Below are 6000 nucleotides of genomic sequence, written 5' to 3' on the forward strand. Positions count from 1 at the left end.
CTATCCTCTTTTCCAACCTGATTTTCATATTACAAGCCTTTTTATCCTTTACTATGGATACAGCTAAATCTTTTGTTATTTTGACCAATATTTGAATTGCTTCTTTCTGGCCACTTGCAATATTTTTTCCTTTACCTTGGAGCTCAGAAATTTGGCTACAATATTTCAGAGAGGAGGGAAGTACATTTTGGGATCTATTGCAAGAGGTTATTGATGTATGCTTTCAATTTCTATTTCATTCTCTGGTTTTGGAATATCATGGAAGTTTTCCTTAATTTCTCTGAAGATGATGTGTAGGCATATGACTTATATACATAAAAAATGATACCATAATAAAGTTAGGATAATATAGAATAATCTGCCTGTCAGATCTATAGATAAGAGAATTTAGAGTCAAACAAGATATAAAGCTTTCCAAAATATAAAACAAATAATTTTGATTATATAAAATTAAAAACCAATAAAATTAATTCAACCAAAATTAAAGGAAAGCAGAAAATTAGGAGGAAACTTTGTAGCAAGTAACTGATAAAAACACTGAATGTGTATTCTATGTAAATTAATTCTCTGAAATTCTTCTACTCTGTGCTTACTCTACAACTATATTTTTCTTTTTCCTGAAATTTCTGGATTGTAGAAGTTTGCTCAAAGCAATTATTTAGCCATATTACCTCCTATGATTCTTTTCTCCAGCCCTTATTTTTGCCTTATAATAAAGCAAATTTAATTTAATTTAATTTAAGATTATATAAAATTTAAAAATTTTATCACTTATTTTAATATTCTTTTCTTTTTTAAATTTTGAGTTCAAACTCTTTCACTCCTATTGAACCCCAATCCCATCCAAAAAAGAAGACAAAACATGCCACATTTCAAAAAAATAAAGGAAAAATAAAGAGAGAAAATAATTCTTCAGTTTTCACTTAGAGTTCATCAGCTCCCTCTCTGGAGGTTGATAGCATTTTTTGTGAAGAGTCCTTTAGAATTGTCTTGGATCGTTGTGTTGATCAGAGTAGCCAAGTCTTCCACAGGAATCATCCTAGCAATATTGCTATCACTGTGCAAAATAATTTCCTGGATCTTCTCACTTCACTTTGTATCAATTCATATAGATCTTCCCATGTTTTTCCCCCCAAAACCATTGTCATTTCCAACAGGATAATAATATTCCATCACTATCATGACTTTTTAAACCATTCCCAATTGAGGGACACCCCCTCTCCTTTGATTTTCAATTCTTTGCCACCACAAAAAGAGCTGCTATAAATATTTTTGTATATATTTGTCTTTCTTTCATTCTTTCTTTCGTTCTCCCTTCCTTCATTTCTTTCTTTCTTTCATTCACTCTTTCTCTTCTTCTTTGTTTTGGATGCAGTCCTAGTAGTAGAATACTGGATCAAAGGGTAGGTATAGTTTTGTCTCCCTTTGTTCATGGTTCTGTTCATCATTCCAGACTGTTTCAAAAATGATTGAATCAATTACTGCTTACCAACATTTCATTAGTATACCTGCTTTTCCTCATTCCCTCCAACAATTGTCATTTCTGATGGTGATGAATTAGTACTTCAGAGTTGTTTCAACTTTCCTTTCTCTGATTAATAGTGATTTAGAGTATTTTTCATGAAAGTATAGATAACTTTAATTTTTTCTTCTGAAAACTGACTATATCTTTTGATCTTTTATCAGGTGGGAAATGGCTCTTGTTTTTATAAATTTGACTCAGTTCTTTATTCAGTATATATTTGAGAAAAGAGGCCTTTATCAGAGAAACTTGATAGAAAAATTTTAAATAACTCCATTGCCTATGAATTTTATATGCACATCAAAATGTAACTTCCTTGATTATTCCTTTTAATTAATTAATCCCCTTTAATTAATTAATTAATATCATTCTATTTTTGCTTTGGGCATCTAGATTGTACAGTGGAAAGAGTGCTGGATCTGGAGTCCAAAAAGGCCTGAGTTCAAATTTGACCTTAGATATTTACTAGCAGTGTGATCCTGAGCAAGTTATTTAATCCTGCTTGCCTCAGGTTTCTGATCTGTAAAATAAGATGGAGAAGGAAATGGCAAACTACCCTACTGGGTAAGTTATGATTCTATAACCAACTGAGAGAGTGTATTCCCTCTCTTAATCATTTCCAATGAAAGTGAGGCTCACAGCGTCGCTGCCTTGCTCCCCCATTTCGCTCTCCATTATAAAAGCTTTTCCTTGTATGAAATTTTCCCAAATATTCTACTCCCTTCCTTCTTTTCACAGTATATCCCTCTTTCTCACCCTTTCATTTATTTTTTTAAATCATTCCATCATAATTGCATCAATTCTGTACCTTTCTCTATTTAGAGTCCTACTGTCTGTCCTGTAATGATAAGGTTCTTAGAATTACCTGTATCGTCTTCTCCCATACGAATGTAAACATTTTGACATTACTGATTCCCTATGACTCCTCTTTTATGTTTACCTTTTTATGTTTCTTTTGAGTTTGTATTTGAACCACAGATTTTTCTATTCAGTTCTGGGCTTTTCATCAGGAATGCTTGAAAGTCTTCCATTTCATTAAATATTCATTTTTTCCCTGAAGTAATATCAGTTTTTCTGGCTATTCTTGGTTACAATCTTGGCTCTTTTGCCTTCCATAATGTCATATTCCAAACTCTCCATTCCTTTAACATGGAACTATTAAATCTTGTGTGTTCCTAGCTGTATTTAATTGTTTCTTTCTGGTTCCTTGAAGATTATCTTTATGATTAAGGAGTCTGAAATTTGACTATAACATTACTTAGAGTTTTCTTTTTGGAATGTCTTTCAGGAGATAATCAGTAGATCCTTTCAACTTCCATTTTCCCCTCTGAATTTAAGATATCAGAGCAATTTTATCAATAGTTTCTTCAAATATTTTGTCTACACTCTTTTTTTGATCATGGCTTTCAAAGTAGTTCAATAATTTTTAAATTATCTCTTCTGGATCTATTTTCCAGGTCAGTTTTTGTTCCAATGAGATATTTCACATTTTTGTCCTTTTTTTTCCATTCTTTTCATTTTGTCTTATTGTTTCTTAATGTCTTATAGAGTCATTAGTTTCCACTTGCCCAGTTCAAATGTTTGTGAAATTATTTTCTTCAGTTAATTTTTGTACCTCCTTTTCAAATTAATTAATTTTACTTTTTAATGACTTCTTTCTTCAGTGAATTTTTGTTCCTTTTTTTAACCAAGGCATTAATTCTCTTCATAATTTTATTGTATCACTCTCATTTTTTTTCTTAATTTTTTCTCTGCCACTCATTCCTTTCTTTAACTCTTTCAGTAATTTGTGAGGGATTGGGTCCAATTAGCACTTTTCTTTGAGTTTTGTTTGTAGCTGATGTATGATGCTGTCTTTGTGAATTTATGTCTTGGTCTTTCTTTAACACCTTAGTAGCTTTTTTATGGTCAAGGTTTCTGTTTGTTATTTTTTAACATCCTATTTCTTGACTTTGAATTTTATGTTAAAATTTGGGGTGGAATAGACAACATCCCAAACTTTAGGCTTTTTTTTGTTCTGCTATTTCAAAGATGGTTCTGATGATCTGCAAGTTTTGAGGCTTTCAAGGTGGTGTGGTCTCTCCTACTTTGTACTCTGGTCCTCCAGGGTCTCTTTCTGACTGCTTGTACAACCAGTGTTCCATGTCTGGACAAAGAACTCCCAAGACTACTGCTTCTGCAACAGTCACTGTTGTTGGGGCATATGTGTGAACTTCAGTCATACTTCTACACTATTGTTACACTAGCCCTGTTGATCTCTTAAGTTTTCTAATCCGGAAAAATATTTCATCCTCACTTTATGTTGACTCTGCCACTGCAGAATTTGACTTGAGGCCTTATTCAAAAGTTCTCTGGAAGAGAATGTTGAAAGAGTTTTACTGAATTGCTTCTAATCTGCCATCTTGGCTCTGCTTTCTACTCTTTCAAAGTTTTTCAACAATTACTGACACATCTCATCGCTATCTAGACTTCTGAATCTTCAGAATTTAATGTTTTTTTGTAAGATGACCATCAACTCTGAAACTTACACTTTTTCAGCAGACCATGCTGCTGGGGCACTTCCTTCCCTCTAATTAAAGATGAGAGAGGAGGCCATCAAAGGCAGTCACATCATCATTTCCCACCCCTCTACTGGACTTCATTGAGTATCTTCCTTCCCCTTTTAGCTTCTTTTTATATATTCTCTTCCTCATTAGACTGTGAGATCCTGGATGGAAGGGACTGTCTTAGAACTTTTATTTATATTCTCAGTTCTTATCACAACTATTGGTACACTGTAGCCATTTAATAAATTTTCGTTGACTGTAACTCTATGATTCTGACCGCAGTCTCCCAAAGCCAGTGTCAAGCACAAGCCTTGCATATATATGTACAGAGTACCTGACTTATGTTTTTTTAATTGAATAGATGATCTGAAGAAGGAAAGGCAATTCCAAACTGAGGAAACTAAGGAAAGCTTTATGGGGTGGTAAAATCAAGAAGTATTAAGGATACTAAAATTCAAAATGATCCAAGATCTGTGAAAAAATGCTATGGAAAAGAAAGGCTTATTTTAAAAAATTATGTAAGTATAACTTTTAAAGTGCAAGGAATTGAATAAGAATATAAAGGAATAAAACTTTTTTCCCTGTGGTCTATGGTACCTTTGCAAAATTTAACATCTAATAGAGAAAAAATTATATTTAAGTACAGAGAAGCAAAAAATATTAAAATCATTTTTTCAGATCATGATACAATAATGTTATATTTAATAAGAAACCATGGAAACCCAGATTAAAAATTAATTAGAGAATAAATAACCTAATCTTAAAGAATGACTGGGTAAAAGAAAGATCACAGAAACAAATAATTTTATTAAAGAGAATGATAAAAATTAAACAATAAACCAGAATTTATGGCATGCAGTAGAGCAGTAATCAGAGTAAAATGTATATCTCATAACACTTACATCAATAAAATAAAGAGCAGATCAACAAATTGGCTATGCAATTTATAAAATGGACAAAGAACAAATTAAAAATCCCCAATTAAACACTAAGTTGGAAATCCTAAAAATTAAAGATGAGATTAATAAGACAATGTAAGAAAATGATTGAATTAATACATAAATGTAGGAATTTAATGAAAAAGAATAAAATTGATAAACCAATGGTTAAAATGATTTTAAAAATAAAGTAGAAAACCAAATTGCTAGTATCAAAACTCAAAAGAATAAATATACCACCAGTGAAGTTGAAAACAAAGCAATCATTAGGAGTTATTTTTCCCAATTATATGCTAATGAATTTAACAATTTAAGCAAAAGAGAAGAATACTTATATATAAATAGAAATTGCCCAGATTAATAGAAGAAAAAGTAGAATATCTACCCAAATCTATTTTATAAAAAGAAATTGAATGAGCCATAAATGAGGTTCCTTAAAAAGAAAGTATTAGGACCAAATGCATTTACAAATGAATTTTACCAAATATTTAAAGATCAAATAAGTCCAATATTAAATAAATTATTTGGAAAAATAGGAAAAGAATGAGTCTTAACAAACTCCTTTTATGGAACAAATATAAGGTCAATACCTAAATCAAAAAGAGATAATATAGAGAAAAAATTATAGATTAATTTCTCTAATGAATATGGATACAAAAATCCTGAATAAAATACTAGTTAGAAAACTATAACAACATACCACTAAGATTATACATGGTGACCAAGTGAGGTTTATATCAATAATTTAAGAATAGTTTAACATAAGAAAAACTATATAATTGAGTATATCAGTAGCAAAAGTAACAGAAATCATATGATGATATCAAGAGATTATATCAAGCTTCTTTGATCATTCTTATTAAAAACACTTGAAAATATAAGTATAAATGGATTTTTCCTAAAAAGGTTAAGAAATATCTACCTAAAACTACAGAAACATTATTTGTAATGGGGATAAGCTAGAAACCTTCCCAAGAAGATCAAGAGCAAAACA

The sequence above is a fragment of the Macrotis lagotis genome, chromosome 1 (genome assembly GCF_037893015.1).
Source record: "Macrotis lagotis isolate mMagLag1 chromosome 1, bilby.v1.9.chrom.fasta, whole genome shotgun sequence".
Lineage (NCBI taxonomy): Eukaryota > Metazoa > Chordata > Mammalia > Peramelemorphia > Peramelidae > Macrotis > Macrotis lagotis.